General features: G+C 42.8%; 1 protein-coding gene across 2 annotated transcripts in view; it reads left to right on the top strand.

Moving 5' to 3' along the window:
* Nucleotides 1-946: 946 nt before the first annotated feature.
* Nucleotides 947-18,795, top strand: part of ZBTB7C (zinc finger and BTB domain containing 7C) — a 285,106-nt gene continuing 267,257 nt past the window's right edge. Inside the window, exon 1 of one of the 2 annotated variants that reach the window (XM_077283361.1) lies at nt 947-1,514. The gene's annotated coding sequence lies outside the window, so the exon portion shown is untranslated. The remainder of the gene's footprint in view (nt 1,515-18,795) is intronic. The other variant, XM_077283344.1, reaches the window with a different exon arrangement.

Below are 18,795 nucleotides of genomic sequence, written 5' to 3'. Positions count from 1 at the left end.
TATAATACTGCCTCCTATGTACAAGAATATATCTACTATAATTCTGCCCCCTATGTACAAGAATATAACTACTATAATACTGCCCCTATGTACAAGAATATAACTACTATAATACTGCTCCTATGTACAAGAATATAACTACTATAATACTGCTCCTATGTACAAGAATATAACTACTATAATACTGCTCCTATGTACAAGAATATAACTACTATAATACTGCCCCCTATGTACAAGAATATAACTACTATAATACTGCTCCTATGTACAAGAATATAACTATTATAATACTGCCCCTATATACAAGAATATAACTACTATAATACTGCTCCTATATACAAGAATATAACTACTATAATACTGCTCCTATATACAAGAATATAACTACTATAATACTGCTCCTATATTTAAGGATGTAGTTAGTATACTGTAAAAATATTTAAGTTAAGCGATAATATTAAATATTCCTGGTATCTAAGTTTGTCAGTAATTTGGTTGTTTACATGTTAATCCCGGGTCTTTCCTCCTCAGGATTATAGTATAACTTTTACCGCTGCAGCGCATATAATAATCTGCGAATTTCTGAATAAGCTTCTCCATAACCAGGTTAGTATATGTGGAAATCTGCAGCACTGGTTAATTTACATGGCTGCGGTCTGAAGTTTTCATTAGCATGCCGAGTTAAAGGGCGACGTGGGAGCTTTATAGAAGAATAATCCTATGTATTTATTACGCCGGTGTCTTTCCTAAGGGTCTGAGAATTATTCCGTTCCTTGCTTGCAGGGATAAATTCAGGCAGCTGGGAATAAGGATACGTTGAAATCCACATTATTTCTGCGAGATGATTACAGAGTGCGGCCAGCAAAGAACAAAAAAAAAGTCCCAATGCAAAAAATATATATAAACCACCTAAGGTAGCGCTCTTTACTGGAGGGGGTGACTGTGGGGTCACCTTCTTGGCGCCTTGGGGGCGACCGATGTCACTTTTAATGAAAACAAGTGTGAGAGATGGAATCGGAGAGAGAAAATAGTGTAAGTGGGAGGAGAGGAGGGCTTGGGGGAAATAAAGAAGATGTATAGACAGAGGCTGGGAGGGCAGGGGAGAGGGTAGGATGGATATCTGTGGGAGATGAGAGTCCAGAACGGTGAGGGACAGACAGAAAAAAAAAAGAAGTGAGACGAAAGAAAAAAAAAACCATGCATGGGAGGGGGCAGAATGGAAAGGACAAGCAGGGGAGGGAGAGACACAGAGAGATGAGTCTGTGCAACCAGGGACAAGCAATCCAGACTGAGATCAGGGAGGCTCAAGCAATGTCCAAGGAGGCAGACAGCCAGTGTGAGACAGACAGCCTCCTCTGCTCAGTGCACTGCACCTCTGCAAGCCAAGACAAGAAGAAGAAGAAGCTCTGAAGACATCACATCTCTTCTGTATCCTGTCATTAGCAGCTGCAGAGAGATTCCTGAGTGCTGGAGCAGACACCCACCACAGGCTTACACTGGCAGCCAGCACAGAGGTGAGCGCCTCACCCAGGCCACTCTCATTATCCCAATTAATGCATCATTTTGGGGTCTTCTGCACTGCTGATTGGGGTTCTTTGTCTGTTTTTGAATTCTATATGACAAAGTTTCTGCACGTCTGGAGGAAGTTGAGGTGTCTTATACATTCAGGGGGAGGTATGGTGGGGCACAGGGGGACCTGTGGGGTGCAGAACTTTTTTTCTGTATGGGAAATGAAGGAGAGCTCAGTCACCTTTGCATTGTCGGTGTGTAGCGGGATGTAGCAGAGTGGAAGTTGTCCCATGGCACAGATCAGGCTAGAGGTTTTGTCAATAGTTAGAAGCTTTAGAAATGGCGTAAACGGTTAGATACGGATGGGCGATTGTACGGAATGGTCAAAGCCAACTTATGTAAGTTATTATAGTAATAGTCATATTCCGGATACTACATATAGGCAACTGTAGATTATACTATATACATGCTGTGATATTACTATAATGTATATTATAGTACAGCGGACCTTCAGAAAAGTCACCTGAACTTACCTGTAATTAGGGTAAAGCACCTGCAGGAGGGCGACCCAAAATCAATGCGGACATAACATCCGCTAACTATCACTTTGTGATATTTTTCTTTCGAAGACAGATAGGAAATAGATAGATAGAAAATAGATAGATAATAGATAGATAGATAGATATATAATATACAGTATACATAGATAATAGATAGATAATAGATATATGATATATAATAGATAATAGATAGATAATAAATAGATAATATATAATAGATAGATAGATAATAGATAGACAGATGATATATAATAGATAGATAACAGAAAGATAATAGATAGATAGATAGATAATAGATAATATATAATAGATAGATAACAGATAGATAGATAATAGAAAGATAGATAGATAGATAGATAGATAATAGAGAGATAGCTATGAGACATATGATAGATAATAGACAGATGGATACATAGATATGAGATAGATAGTTGATAGATAATAGATAGATATGAGATCTATGATAGATATGATATATAAGGAGAGATATACATAATAGATATAGATATATGTCACATCGAATAATCTACAAAGTTGTCTATCCTAAATCATCTGTGTATCTATCAATCTTTTTAGTAACTGTCTTTGATGGATACATATAGATACAGGTAGATAACTAGATCCTATTAATATCGATCTATCTACAATTTATAGACATTAAATAGATAAATATACCATATATATTATAAATGTCATCAATATATCTTTATAATGATAGATATACAGTATATCAAAATTATATTTATATATAAAAAGATGATTGATTGAAAGATAGATATTAGATAGATATATTCAATGAAGAAAAAGGCAGCACTCCAAAAATTCCAAAAAGAAATATTGACACCAGGTCATAATGGTGACGTTTCGTGTGTAACTTTCTCAAGGCTTGAGAGTGCTGCCTTTTTCTTCATTGGATCTATTCAAGGTCTGGAAATACCTGTGAGGCCTTGCACCTGCCATCTCCTTTAGCTGTCCTGTGCTGCATCACATTTTCTTAAAACCTAGAAAGATAGATAGATAGATAATAGATATATAGATAGATTATAGATAGATAGATAGATGATAGATAGATAATAGATAGATAGATAATAGATAGATAGATAATAGATAGATAAAGATAGATAGATAGATAGATAGATAGATAGATAGATAGATAGATAGATAGATAGATAGATAATAAATATATGGATGATAGATAATAGATAGATGATAGATAGATAGATAGATGATAGATAGATAATAGATAGATAGATAATAGATAGATAATAGATAAAGATAATAGATAGATAGATAGATAATAGATAGATAATAGATAAAGATAGATAGATAGATAGATAGATAGATAGATAGATAGACGATAATGCAGTGTGCCATGTGACACAACTCTCGATGACACGTGTGCGTCCTTGGACATATGACAGTAGATAAACCTATTCTGTACCGGTTGGATTTCTATCTCAAGGCTGTTGTTTTGCACAATGTCCTCACCTTGGGTGAAGAATAGATCCCACCATATAAATATTGTCTTGTTTGTATTTTTTCAAACTCTGCTTAACTCTGGTGGTCTAAGGAGGCAATGTTTCTGGAGCTGGGGGCTGGTTAAGGGGTTAACGCCAACATTCCTGGTGGTCTAGTTTGGTGACTATGTTTTCGGAGATGATTTAGGCTATGTGCACACGTTGCGGTTTTTGCTGCGGATCCGCAGCGTTTTTGATGCTGCGGATCCGCAGCAGTTTTCCATGCGGTGTACAGTACAATGTTAACCTATAGAAAACAAAAACCGCTGTGCACATGCTGCGGAAAAAAACGCGCGGAAACGCTGCGGTTTATTTTCTGCAGCATGTCAATTCTTTGTGCGGAATCCGCAGCGGTTTGGCACCTGCTCCATATTAAAAAACCGCAGGTGTCTAAAACCGCAGTGGAAACCGCACAAAAAAACGCAATAATTCCGCAGTACTTTTTGCACTGCGGATTTAATCAAATCCGCTGCGGAAAATTCCGCAATGGAATCCGCAGCGTGTGCACATGGCTTTATAGAAACAGGACATCAGGGCCACATAATGAAATGTTGTGTTTTGAAGGATTTTCCCAGTGTCAAAAACTTAGAACATGTGAGTTTTCTACAGGTGATAAGAGTCTTATTAGAGGAGGGTTTCTCCAGTGACGCCCCCACTAATTATGAGAATGGGGGTCTTATGACCTTTGTGTGAATGAAGCTTCGATCAAGCTTGAAAGTCTATGGACCTGCGGAGAAAGCCGAGCGCTGTCCATTGTGATTTTGATTGCTAACATAACCAAAGCTGCTGTCATCTCTAAGACCATCTACCTGAGCCTTGTGCTGGTGGTCTCACACGCTCAGGAGCCTGGGCCAATTGCCTCGCTCCTCTCCTACATGATGCAGAGGAATGATTCCTGCTATTGTATGGAGAACCAAGACGAACCAGAACATTTGAGCGTCTTCTTGTCCCCAGAACTGAATATTTGCACATTTCTTGGGGCAGAAAGGGCGCAGGGCTCACACAAACCTCATGTAAAATAGGCCTACTCCAATGCTGGTAACTATGGTTCTGGTGGACATTCTCTGAGGGTACCTTAAGAACAGCAGGGGGCGCCGTATGTCTACACACAGGGGCAGTCTTTTGAGACTATGTTATATTTTGTATGATTTAAAAGATCATTTAATTGTGGGCAGCCCCTAGAAAGTATATAGTGTATCATAGGCTACTGTTAGGAATAATGTCGTAGTCCTTGTACATACTTTTTAGCTGATGTGCCATTTATCTGTTTTCTGATGCCTTCTATCCCTCTCATAAGGTTTCTTTTATGTGAACTAGATTTCCCATCACTCTCGTGCTGTTCTCATAAATCAGTGACATAGAACTGCTGTCCTGACTGCTGGAGTTGTGCACTGGCTCAGTGAGTGCTTGTCTGTTGCTGCCTATGCAGAGCACAGCACATGAGATGAGCTAGTAATTTGTATAAGCATCAACTGAAATAACAAAGCTCAGTATGATGAAATGAGCTTTGTCATCTGTCACTGTACACGCAGAGCATAGCAGCCTATGACAAACTCACCTCACCAGCTCTGCTCTGTATAGGCACTGGCAGTGTTCTAGATGACAGACGCCGAGCAGATAATAAATGAAGAAAGTATTGAATCATCCATGCTGTACACAATTCATTAGGGCTATGTTAGTGCTAGGATTAAAACTAAGGTTATTGCTATGGTTATGGCTATGTTAGTGCTATAGTTAGAGCTAAGGTTAGGGCTAGGTTACTGCTAGGGTTAGGGCTAGGTTACTGCTAGGGTCAGGGCTAAGGTTACTCCTAGGGTTAGGGCTATGTTAGTGCTAGGGTTAGAGCTAAGGTTACTGCTAGAGTTAGGGCTATGTTAGTGCTAGGATTAGGGCTATGTTAGTGCTATGGTTACGGCTATGTTAGTGCTAGGGTTAGGGCTATGTTAGTGCTAGGGTTATGGCTAAGGTTAAGGTACCGTTACACTAAACGATTTACCAACGATCACGACCAGCGATACGACCTGGCCGTGATCGTTGGTAAGTCGTTGTGTGGTCGCTGGAGAGCTGTCACACAGACAGCTCTCCAGCAACCAACGATGCCGAAGTCCCCGGGTAACCAGGGTAAACATCGGGTTACTAAGCGCAGGGCCGCGCTTAGTAACCCGATGTTTACCCTGGTTACCATTGTAAATGTAAAAAAAAAAAAAACAATGCATACTTACATTCCGGTGTCTGTCACGACCCTCGCCGTCCGCTTCCGTGTCATGATCCTCGCCGTCAGCTTCAGTGCGTGACTGTGATTGCCGGCCGTAAAGCAGAGCACAGCGGTGACGTCACCGCTGTGCTCTGCTTGTACTTTACGGCCGGCGCTCACAGTCAGTGCGGGAAGCTGACGGCGAGGGACGTGACAGACATCAGAATGTGAGTATGTAGTGTTTTTTTTTTACATTTACAATGGTAACCAGGGTAAATATCGGGTTACTAAGCGCGGCCCTGTGCTTAGTAACCCGATGTTTACCCTGGTTACAAGCGAACACATCGCTGGATCGGTGTCACACACACCGATCCAGCGATGACAGCGGGTGATCAGCGACGAAATAAAGTTCTGGACTTCTAGCTCCGACCAGCGATGTCACAGCGGGATCCAGATCGCTGCTGCGTGTCAAACACAACGAGATCGCTATCCAGGACGCTGCAACGTCACGGATCGCTGTCGTTCTCGTTGGAAAGTTGCTCAGTGTGACGGTACCTTTACTGCTAGAGCTAGGGCTATGTTAGTGCTAGGTTTAGGGCTATGTTAGTGCTAGGGTTAGGGCTACGGTTACTGCTAGGATTAGGGCTATGTTAGGGCTAGGGTAAGGGCTAAGCTTACTGCTAGAGTTAGGGCTATGTTAGTGCTAGGGTTAGGGCTATGTTAGTGCTAGGGTTAGGGCTATGTTAGTGCTAGGGTTAGGGCTATGTTAGTGCTAGGGCTAGGGCTACGGTTACTGCTAGGGTTAGGGCTATGTTAGTGCTAGAATTAGGGATAGAGTTAATAATAGGAGTAGAGTATTAAAATAGTACATCAAAAAAGTAAAAAAGTAACAGATTGAGAAGCTAATAAATGGAGAAAGTATTCAATTATGCCTACTGCACATGATTCCATATTGTATTAATTTGTTAAGCACTGCTATTGTGTTTATACACATTTTACAACCCTAATTAAGATGAAGGCTAAGGATAGGGTGAGGGTTACTACTAGGGTTAGAGCTATAGTTGGTGCTAGGGTCACTACTAGGATTAGAGCTAAGGTTAGTGCTAGGGTTACTACTAAGGATAGGGAGAGGTTTACTACAAGGGTTAGGGTTATGATTGGTTCTAGGATTAATACTAGGGTTACTACTAGTGTTAGGGCTATGGTTGGTGCTAGGGTTACTACTAGGGATAGGGCGAGGGTTACTACTAGTGTTAGGACTATGGTTACTACTAAGGTTAGAGATATGGTTGGTGCTAGAGTTAATACTAGGGTTACTACTAGTGTTAGGGATATGGTTGTGCTAGGGTTAGAGCTATGGTTGGTGCTAGGGTTAATAGTTAGGTAACTACTAGGGTTAGGGCTCTGGTTGGTGCTAGGGTTAATACTAGGATTACTACTAGGGATAGGGCTATGGTTGGTGCTAGGGTTAATACTAGGGATAGGGTGAGGGATACTACTAGTGTTAGGACTAATGGTTACTACTAGGGTTAGAGCTATGGTTGGTGCTAGGGTCAATACTAGGATTAAAGCTAAGGTTAGTGCTAGGGTTACTTCTGAGGATAGGGAGAGGTTTACTACAAGGGTTAGGGCTATGGTTGGTGCTAGGATTAATACTAGGGTTACTACTAGGGTTGAGCGAAACGGATCGTTCATTTTCATAAGTCGCCGACTTTTGGCAAAGTCGGCGTCTCATGAAACCCGACCCGATCCCTGTGTGGGGTCGGCCATGCGGTACGCGATCTTGGCGCCAAAGTCGCGTTTCGTATGACGCGTTTAGTGCCATTTTTTCAGCCACTGAAGGAGTGTGGGCAGAGTGATGACATAGGGGTTAGGGGCGTGCACGGCTATCATCATTTTATCGCTTGTGCGCAGTAGGGATTTGCAATGTGTAAAACGAAAATTTCTGTGCTGGGACGGACGGAGGGGGGAGAGAGAGAGAGAGAGAGAGAGAGAGAGAGAAGAAAAAAAAAAAAAAAAAATCCTTCATTGGGTTTCGTGTTTCGGCCGAAACCCGACTTTTCACGGTGGTCGGCCGATTTCACTCGACTCGACTTTTAAGACAGTCGGGTTTCACAAAATCCGATTCGACCCTAAAAAACTAAAGGTCGCTCAACCCTAGTTACTACTAGTGTTAGGGCTATGGTTGGTGCTAGTGTTACTACTAGGGATAGGGAAAACCACCAAAAAGAGTTAAAATCCAAGTAATTTTATTAAGCAAAAATATTACATAAGTAAAATATAAGCCATACATAGTAGCACAGAGAGGGAAAAAAGGTAAGGATAAATGCTGATACAGCAGGAAAATGGTGAACAACAAAATAACCTGAGGCAGGCAAGATCATGAACCATATACCAAAATAAGTGCAAACAATAGTAGTAACAAGCACACAAAAAAAGGCTGGTGAATAGTCAGAAATTGTAGGTACATGCAACACCAGACTCATATGCTCAACAGGGTTAATCCCGCTTATCCATTATGACTGGTGGTGTCCACACGTCTCCCTGCTGGCCCCCTTGACGCGCGTTTCACGTGGCAACGTTTTCAAAAGCCATTACATCTGCTAAGCGGAAGACTCCATATTAGTGTCTATGGCTGTAGGATGGGAGGTCAGAAAAGCTCCTGGAGGGGAATGTGGAGGGGGCACATACTTTTATGTAAATAGTATATCTTCTTTTTCTCTTTCTGGACACTTATGGCTATAACGGATACTGCATATTGTATTGTACAGTGGTGTTTGAAAGTTCATGAACCATTTAGTTGTAGCATAACTTGAAACTCATGGGCCCCATTGCAAACTTTCCAACAAGGTTGCCAATGCAACTGGTCTTTAATAGTACTAGTTTTCTCCTATTGGCCAAAGGGTTCAGTGTTGGCCCCACTAGGCTCATGGGCCTGGGTGTGATTGCAACTTATTATAGTTATGGCCATACCCTTAAAAAATCCATATTTCTACATAAATTTGACCTTAAATCTGAACAAATCATTCAGCTGATGTATATTGCAGCGTGCAGTCCCATCGGGTCCATGTGCTGCAATACATGCGGCCAGCCAATCAGAGGCCAGCAGCTGATATTTACTTGCACGTGACCGGGGGCACATAGAAATTACGTCATGCTCTTCTGTTGACTGGGAGGGAAGGTAAGTGTTTTTTTAAATCACTGAGTACATGGTGCCCATGACCATTCTAGTACATGGATGACTATGGGCTGTGCATTATAATTTATGGAAGACTATGGGCTGTGCATTATACTTTATGGAAGACTATGGGCTATGCAATATACTTCATGGATGACTATGAGGGTGCATCATACTTTATGGAGGACTATGGGTTGTGCAATATACTTCATGGATGACTATGAGGGTGCATCATACTTTATGGAGGACTATGGGCTGTGCATTATACTTTATGGAAGACTATGGGCTGTGCAATATACTTTATGGATGACTATGAGGGTGCATTATACTTTATGGAGGACTATGGGCTGTGCATTATACTGTATGGATTACTATGGGATGTGCATTATACTGTATGGTTAACTATGGGCTGTGCATTATGCTACATGGATGACTATGGGTTATGCATTATACTGTATGGATGACTATGAGCTGTGCATTATACTACATGCATAACTATGGGCTGTGCATTATACTACACGAAGGACTATGGCTGTGCATTATACTGTATGGATGACTACAGGCTGTGTATTATGCAACATGGATGGCTATGGGCTGTGCATTATACTATATGGATGACTATGGGATGTGCATTATGATACATGGGTGACTATGGGCTGTGCACTATATACAGAGGTGCATTATACTATATGGATGAATATTATATGGATTGTGCATTATACTATGTGAAGGACTATGGGCTGTACATTATATTATATAAAAGATATAGGGTGTTGATTATACTAATATGGAGGGTTATGGGCCGTGCATTATATGTGGAGGTGCATTATAGTATATGGAGGAATATGGGGAGTTCATTATATTACATGAAAATCTGTTGGGCGCATTATATTATATGGAAGACTATAGAGTGTATTATGCTATATGAAGGACTATGGGGGTGCAGTATACTATATGGAGGACTCTGGTGGGTGCATTATATTATATGGAGGAATATGAGGGGTGCATTATACTATTGGAAGGACTATAGACTGTGCATTGTACTATATAGAGGACTATGGGGAGTACATTATACTTCTGATCTGGGGCCCCATGACTTCCATGTACGCCCCTGGTGACTATAGTTTTTTTTTTTACTATACATAAAAGAACAGCAGCAGAACGGGGGACATATACCAGGATGGGGGATATATACCAGGATGGGGCCCAGGATAAGCGACATATACCAGTATGGGGGCTATATACCAGGCCAGGATGAGGAACATACATACCAGGATGAGGGGCATAAATACCAGGGTGGAGGGCATATATATGTACCAGGATGAAGGAAATATATACCAGGATGGAGGACATGTAAATCAGGATGGGGGAGATATATACCAGGATGGGGGAGATATATACCAGGATGGGGGACATATATACCAGGATGGAGGGCATGTAAATCAGGATGGGGGAGATATATACCAGGATGGGGGAGATATATACCAGGATGGGGGACATATATACCAGGATGGAGGGCATGTAAATCAGGATGGGGGAGATATATACCAGGATGGGGGAGATATATACCAGGATGGGGGAGATATATACCAGGATGGGGGACATATATACCTGGATGGAGGACATGTATATCAGGATAGGGGGGTGTCCAAATCTTGCATCAGGGCCTATAAGACTCTAGTAACGCGACTGTACACCACATTGCTATAAGATTAAGGTCAGGACTGTGATTTGTCCTTTCTAAAACTTTACCTTTATTCTTCTTTAACCATTCTTTAAAAAAACAACTTGTCAGCTTTGGTCACTTTCTTGCTGCATGACCCATGTTCTCTTGAGATTAAGCTCATAGATAGATGCCATGCAGTTTTCCTTTAGGATTTTCTGGTTTTAGCAGATATTATGAGGTTTTGTGCGCTAATGCAGTATTTTTCTTTCTCCAAATGCTTGTCTTTTAAACCAAAAATCTCAATTGTGTTAAAATCCGTCCACTAAACATTGCTCCCATAACCTTCTGACTTGTCCATGTGATCTTTAGCAAACTTAACTAATTGCTGTCCTGCCATGTAGACAACATGGTTGTTCATTGTCCTCATGATGGTGGCTTCATGAACAGTAATATTACCAATATGAGAAAGGCCTTTAGTTGCATAGAAGTTTCCTTGGGTTCCTTTGTAACATCATGGACTATTACAGTTGTGCTCAAAAGTTTACATTCCCCGGCAGAATTTTTGCTTTCTTTTTTTTTTTTTTCAGACAATATGAATGATAACACCAAAACTTTTTCTCCACTCATGGTTAGTGGTTGGTTGAAGCCATTTATTGTCAAACTACTGTGTTTTCTCTTTTTAAATGCTAATGACAACCCAAAACATCCAAATGACCCTGATCAAAAGTTCACATATCCCATTTCTTAATACTGTGTATTGCCCCCTCTAACATCAATGACAGCTTGAAGTCTTTTGTGGTTGTTGTGGATGAGGTTCTTTATTTTCTCAGATGATAAAGCTGCCCACTCTTCTTGGCAAAAAAACTCCAGTTCCTATAGATTCCTAGGCTGTCTAGCATAAACTGCGCTCTTGAGGTCTCCCCAGAGTGGCTCAATGATATTGAGGTCATGAGACTGAGATGGCCACTCCAGAACCTTCACTTTGTTCTGCTGTAGCCAATGACAGGTCGACTTGGCCTTGTGTTTTGGATCGTTGTCATATTGGAATGTCCAAGTACGTCCCATGCGCAGTATTTGCTAATAATGTGCTGCATTCATCTTTCCTTCAACCTTGACCAAGTTTCCTGTGTCTTTGTAGCTCACACATCCCCAAACATCAGCGATACACCTCCGTGGTTTACAGTAGGAATGGTGCTCCTTTCATCATAGGACTTGTTGACCTCTCTCCAAATGTAATGTTTATGGTTGTGGCCAAAAAGTTCAATTTTGGTCTCATCACTCCAAATTACCTTGTTCCAGAAGTTTTTTTGAGGCTTGTCTTTGTGCTGTTTTGCATATTGTAGGCAAGATACTTTGTGGCATTTGCGCAGTAATGGCTTTCTTCTGGCGACTCCAACATGCAGCCCATTTTTTCTTCAAGTGCTTCCGTATTGTGCATCTTTAAACAGCCACACCTTTAGTATTCAGAGAGTCCTGTATTTCAGCTGATGTTATTTGTGGGTTTTTCTTTGCATCTTGAACAATTTTCCTGGCAGCTGTGGATGACATTTTTGTTGGCCTACCTGACTGTGGTTTTGTTTTTACAGAGACCCTGATTTTCCATTTGTTAATCACAGTTTGAATGCTGCTGACTGGCATTATCAATTCCTTGGATATCTTTTTGTATCACTTTCCTGTTTTATACAGTTCATCTACCTTTTCCCGTAGATCCGTTGACAATAACAATTCTTTTGCTTTCCCCATGACTCACAATCCAGAAATGTCAGTGGCTGGATGAAAGATGCAAGAGTCTGTCTGGATCCCAGAAACTCACTCAGCTTTTATGCACACACAAGCAAACAGGTCACAGGTGAGGATGTTACCTTTAGTAGCCATTCAAACCATTTGTGTCAACTTCTGTGCATGTTATCATGCCAAAATCACCAGGGTATGTGAACTTTTGATCAGAGTAATTTGGATGTTTTGGGTTGTCATTACGGTTTAAAAAGATAAAACACAGTAGTTTCACAATAAATGACTTCACCCAACCACTAACCATGAGTGGAGAAAAAGTTTTAGTGTTATCATTTATATTCTCTGAAAAAAGGCCATGAAAGCAAAAATTCTGCCGGGGTATGTAAATTTTTGAGCACAACTGTACATGTCTTGCTCTTGGAGGGATCTTGATTGGATTGGTCAATCAATCCTGGGTAGTTGTAATAACTGCGTGACTGTGAGTTGGTTCAGTCCAAAAACTTTAGCGATGATTTTGTAATCTTTTCCAGCCTGATGAGCAGTAACAACTTCTGAGGTCCTTAGAAATCTTCTTTGTTCAAACCATTGTACACTTCCATAAACTTATTGTGAAGATCAAAGTTTAATAGATCCCCGTTCTTTATAAAAACAAACAGCTCACCCACTCACACCTGATTGTCATCCCATTGATTGAAAAAAACAAACTCTAATTTCACCTTCAATCCTAAAGGTTCACATATTTTTGCCATTCACATACGTTATTTTCAATCACTTTCCTCTAAGTAAAATTGTCTAATATTTTTTGCTTGTTTGTTTGATTTGGTTCTCCTTATCTACTTTTCGGATTTGTGTTAAAATGTGATGTATTTTTAGGTTAAATGTATGCAAACATTTCTGGAAAATTCAGAAGGGTTGACAAATTCTTAAACATCGATGTATATTTAGATAATGCCTTTTATTTTAAAACTAGATGATGGCCCCATTCTAACGCATCGGGTATTCTAGAATATGCATGTCCACGTAGTATATTGCACAGCCCACGTAGTATATAGCACAGCCCACGTAGTATATTGCACAGCCACGTAGTATATTGCCCAACCACGTATTATATTGCCCAACCACGTAATATATTGCCCAGTTACGTAGTATATTGCCCACTGACGTAGTATATTGCCCAGCCACGTAGTATATTGCCCAGTTACGTAGTATATTGCCCAGTGACGTAGTATACAGCACAGAGCCACGTAGTATATTGCATAGCGACGTAGTATACAGCACAGAGCCACATAGTATATTGCCCAGTGAAGTAGTATACAGCACAGAGCCACGTAGTATATTGCCCAGCCACGTACTATATTGGCCAGTCACGTAGTATATTGCCCAGCCATGTATGTCACAGGTTACAAAATAAAAAATAAACATATACTCACCTTCTGAGGGTACCCTTGTAGTTCTGTCACCTCTGTGCAGTGCAGGCGGCAGCTTCCGGTCCCAGGGTGTGATGACGTCGCGGTCACATGACCGTGACGTCATGGCAGGTCCTTCTCATGCAGGCGCGCAGGACCTGTGATGACGTCGCGGTCACATGACCGTGACGTCATGGAAGGTCCTTCTCGTCATGGAAGATCCTTGCCACCGGAACCTGCCGCTTGCATGGAGCAGTCTCCGGAGCGTCGCGAGGAGCGGGAAAGGCGGTGTAGGTGAGTATATAATGATTTTTTATTTTTTTTAGTATTTTTAACATTAGATGTTTTTACTATTGACGCTGCATAGGCTGCCTCAATAGTAAAAACTTGGTCACACAGGGTTAATAACGGCGGTAACGGAGTGAGTTACCCGTGGCATAATGCGGTCCGTTACCGCCGGCATTAACCCTGAATAGCGGTGACTGTGGGGAGTATGGAGCGAGCACTGACTGCAGGGGAGTAGGGAGGCACTAATCGAACTGTGGCCGTCGCTGATTGGTTGCGGCAGCCATGACAGGCAGCTGGCGAGACCAATCAGCGACTTGGATTCCATGACAGAGGCCGCGACCAATGAATATCTGTGACAGACAGAAGGACAGACAGACAGAAAGACGGAAGTGACCCTTAGACAATTATATAGTAGATATTCTTAGCTACATCTCATTTGTAGGTGCCAGAAGTAATGCTCTGGTCCCATGTATGTTAGTCCTTTAATGTTGTTTTTTCATCATTAGAGCAGTTTACACATTCAGTGATGGTTTGGGGAGCCATGTCATCTGCTGGTGTAGGTCCACTGTGTTTTATCAAGACCAAAGTAAGCGCAGCCGTCTACCAGGAAATTTTAGAGCACTTCTTGTTTCCCTCTGCCGACAAGCTTTTTAAAGATGGAAATGTCATTCTCCAGCAGGACTTGGCACCTGTCCACACTGTCAAAAGTACCAATACCTGGTTTACAACAACAGTATCACTGTGCTTGATTGGCAGCAAACTCCCCTGACTTTAACCCCATAGAGAATCTATAGAGTATTGTCAAGAGGAAGATTAGAGACACCAGACCCAGCAATGCAGACCAGCTGAAGGCTGCTATCAAAGCAACCTGGGCTTCCATAACCCCTCAGCAGTGCCACAGGCTGATCGCCTCCATGCCACACCACACTGATGCAGTAATTGATGCAAAAGGAGCCTGACCAAGTATTGAGTGCATTTACTGAACATACATTTCAGTAGGCCAACATTTCGGATTTTAAAATCATTTTTCAAGCTGGTGTTATAAAGTATTCTAATTTACTGAGATGACGACTTTTGGGTTTCCATTGGCTGTAAGCCATAATCATCAACTATAACAGAAATAAACATGTGAAATAGATCACTCTGTCTGTAATGACTCTATATAATATAAGAGTTTCACTTCTTGTATTGAAGCACTGAAATACAGTAAATTAACTTTTTGACGATATTCTAATTTAGTGAGAAGCACCTGTATGTGAGCAGTGAGCGCAGTGCTATATGTGAGCAGTGAGCGCAGTGCTATATGTGAGCAGTGAGCGCAGTGTTATATGTGAGCAGTGAGCGCAGTGTTATATGTGAGCAGTGAGCGCAGTGTTATATGTGAGCAATGAGCGCAGTGTTATATGTGGGCAGTGAGCACAGTGTTATATGTGAGCAGTGAGCGCAGTGCTATATGTGAGCAGTGAGCGCAGTGTTATATGTGGGCAGTGAGCACAGTGTTATATGTGAGCAGTGAGCGCAGTGTTATATGTGAGCAGTGAGCGCAGTGCTATATGTGAGCAGTGAGCGCAGTGCCACATGTGAGCAGTGAGCGCAGTGCTATATGTGAGCAGTGAGCGCAGTGCTATATGTGAGCAGTGAGTGCAGTGCTATATGTGAGCAGTGAGAGCAGTGCTATATGTGAGCAGTGGGTGCAGTGCTATATGTGAGCAGTGGGTGCAGTGTTATATGTGAGCAGTGAGCGCAGTGTTATGTGTTATATGTGAGCAGTGAGCGCAGTGTTATATGTGGGCAGTGAGCTCAGTGCTATATGTGAGCAGTGAGCGCAGTGTTATATGTGGGCAGTGAGCGCAGTGTTATATGTGGGCAGTGAGCACAGTGTTATATGTGGGCAGTGAGCGCAGTGCTATATGTGAGCAGTGAGCGCAGTGCTATATTTGAGCAGTGAGCGCAGTGCTATATTTGAGCAGTGAGCGCAGTGCTATATGTGAGCAGTGAGCGCAGTGATATATGTGAGCAGTGAGCGCGGTGTTATATGTGAGCAGTGAGCGCAGTGATATATGTCAGCAGTGAGCGCAGTGCTATATGTGAGCAGTGAGCGCAGTGTTATATGTGAGCAGTGAGCGCAGTGCTATATGTCAGCAGTGAGCGCAGTGCTATATGTGAGCAGTGAGCGCAGTGCTATGTCAGCAGTGAGCTCAGTGCTATATGTGAGCAGTGAGCGCAGTGCTATATGTGAGCAGTGAGCGCAGTGCTATATGTGAGCAGTGAGCGCAGTGCTATATGTGAGCAGTGAGCGCAGTGTTATATGTGGGCAGTGAGCACAGTGTTATATGTGAGCAGTGAGCGCAGTGCTATATGTGAGCAGTGAGCGCAGTGTTATATGTGGGCAGTGAGCTCAGTGCTATATGTGAGCAGTGAGCGCAGTGTTATATGTGGGCAGTGAGCGCAGTGTTATATGTGGGCAGTGAGCACAGTGTTATATGTGGGCAGTGAGCGCAGTGCTATATGTGAGCAGTGAGCGCAGTGCTATATTTGAGCAGTGAGCGCAGTGCTATATTTGAGCAGTGAGCGCAGTGCTATATGTGAGCAGTGAGCGCAGTGATATATGTGAGCAGTGAGCGCAGTGCTATATGTGAGCAGTGAGCGCAGTGCTATATTTGAGCAGTGAGCGCAGTGCTATATTTGAGCAGTGAGCGCAGTGCTATATGTGAGCAGTGAACGCAGTGATATATGTGAGCAGTGAGCGCAGTGCTATATGTGAGCAGTGAGCGCGGTGTTATATGTGAGCAGTGAGCGCAGTGATATATGTCAGCAGTGAGCGCAGTGCTATATGTGAGCAGTGAGCGCAGTGTTATATGTGAGCAGTGAGCGCAGTGCTATATGTCAGCAGTGAGCGCAGTGCTATATGTGAGCAGTGAGCGCAGTGCTATGTCAGCAGTGAGCTCAGTGCTATATGTGAGCAGTGAGCGCAGTGCTATATGTGAGCAGTGAGCGCAGTGCTATATGTGAGCAGTGAGCGCAGTGCTATATGTGAGCAGTGAGCGCAGTGTTATATGTGGGCAGTGAGCACAGTGTTATATGTGAGCAGTGAGCGCAGTGCTATATGTGAGCAGTGAGCGCAGTGTTATATGTGGGCAGTGAGCTCAGTGCTATATGTGAGCAGTGAGCGCAGTGTTATATGTGGGCAGTGAGCGCAGTGTTATATGTGGGCAGTGAGCACAGTGTTATATGTGGGCAGTGAGCGCAGTGCTATATGTGAGCAGTGAGCGCAGTGCTATATTTGAGCAGTGAGCGCAGTGCTATATTTGAGCAGTGAGCGCAGTGCTATATGTGAGCAGTGAGCGCAGTGATATATGTGAGCAGTGAGCGCAGTGCTATATGTGAGCAGTGAGCGCGGTGTTATATGTGAGCAGTGAGCGCAGTGCTATATGTGAGCAGTGAGCGCAGTGTTATATGTGAGCAGTAAGCACAGTGTTATATGTGGGCAGTGAGCACAGTGTTATATGTGAGCAGTGAGCGCAGTGTTATGTGTTATATGTGAGCAGTGAGTGCAATGTTATATGTGAGCAATGAGCGCAGTGCTATATGTGAGCAGTGAGCGCAGTGCTATATGTGAGCAGTGAGCGCTGTGCTATATGTGAGCAGTGAGCGCAGTGCTATATGTGAGCAGTGAGAGCAGTACGCGCAGTGCTATATGTGAGCAGTGAGCGCAGTGCTATATGTGAGCAGTGAGTGCAGTGTTATATGTGAGCAGTGAGTGCAGTGCTATATGTGAGCACTGAGTGCAGTGTTATATGTGGGCAGTGAGCGCAGTGTTATATGTGAGCAGTGAGCGCAGTGTTATATGTGAGCAGTGAGCGCCGTGTTATATGTGAGCAGTGAGCGCAGTGCTATATGTGAGCAGTGAGTGCAGTGTTATATGTGGGCAGTGAGCGCAGTGCTATATGTGAGCAGTGAGCGCAGTGTTATATGTGAGCAGTGAGTGCAGTGTTATATGTGAGCAGTGAGTGCAGTGTTATATGTGGGCAGTGAGCGCAGTGTTATATGTGAGCAGTGAGTGCAGTGTTATATGTGGGCAGTGAGCGCAGTGTTATATGTGAGCAGTGAGTGCTGTGCTATATGTGAGCAGTGAGCGCAGTGCTATATGTGAGCAGTGAGTGCAGTGCTATATGTGAGCAGTGAGTGCGGTGTTATATGTGAGCCGTGAGCGCGGTGTTATATGTGAGCAGTGAGCGCAGTGTTATATGTGAGCAGTGAGCGCAGTGCTATATGTGAGCAGTGAGCGCAGTGTTATATGTGAGCAGTGAGCGCCGTGTTATATGTGAGCAGTGAGCGCAGTGCTATATGTGAGCAGTGAGCGCAGTGTTATATGTGAGCAGTGAGTGCAGTGATATATGTGAGCAGTGAGCGCAGTGCTATATTTGAGCAGTGAGCGCAGTGCTATATGTGAGCAGTGAGCGCAGTGCTATATGTGAGCAGTGAGCGCAGTGCTATATGTGAGCAGTGAGCGCAGTGATATATGTGAGCAGTGAGCGCAGTGATATATGTGAGCAGTGAGCGCGGTGTTATATGTGAGCAGTGAGCGCAGTGCTATATGTGAGCAGTGAGCGCAGTGTTATATGTGAGCAGTAAGCGCAGTGTTATATGTGGGCAGTGAGCACAGTGTTATATGTGAGCAGTGAGCGCAGTGTTATGTGTTATATGTGAGCAGTGAGTGCAGTGTTATATGTGAGCAATGAG

The sequence above is a fragment of the Ranitomeya variabilis genome, chromosome 1 (assembly GCF_051348905.1).
Source record: "Ranitomeya variabilis isolate aRanVar5 chromosome 1, aRanVar5.hap1, whole genome shotgun sequence".
NCBI lineage: Eukaryota > Metazoa > Chordata > Amphibia > Anura > Dendrobatidae > Ranitomeya > Ranitomeya variabilis.
The sequence above is the reverse complement of the archived record's forward strand: the minus strand, read 5'-3'. Positions and strand labels throughout refer to the sequence as shown.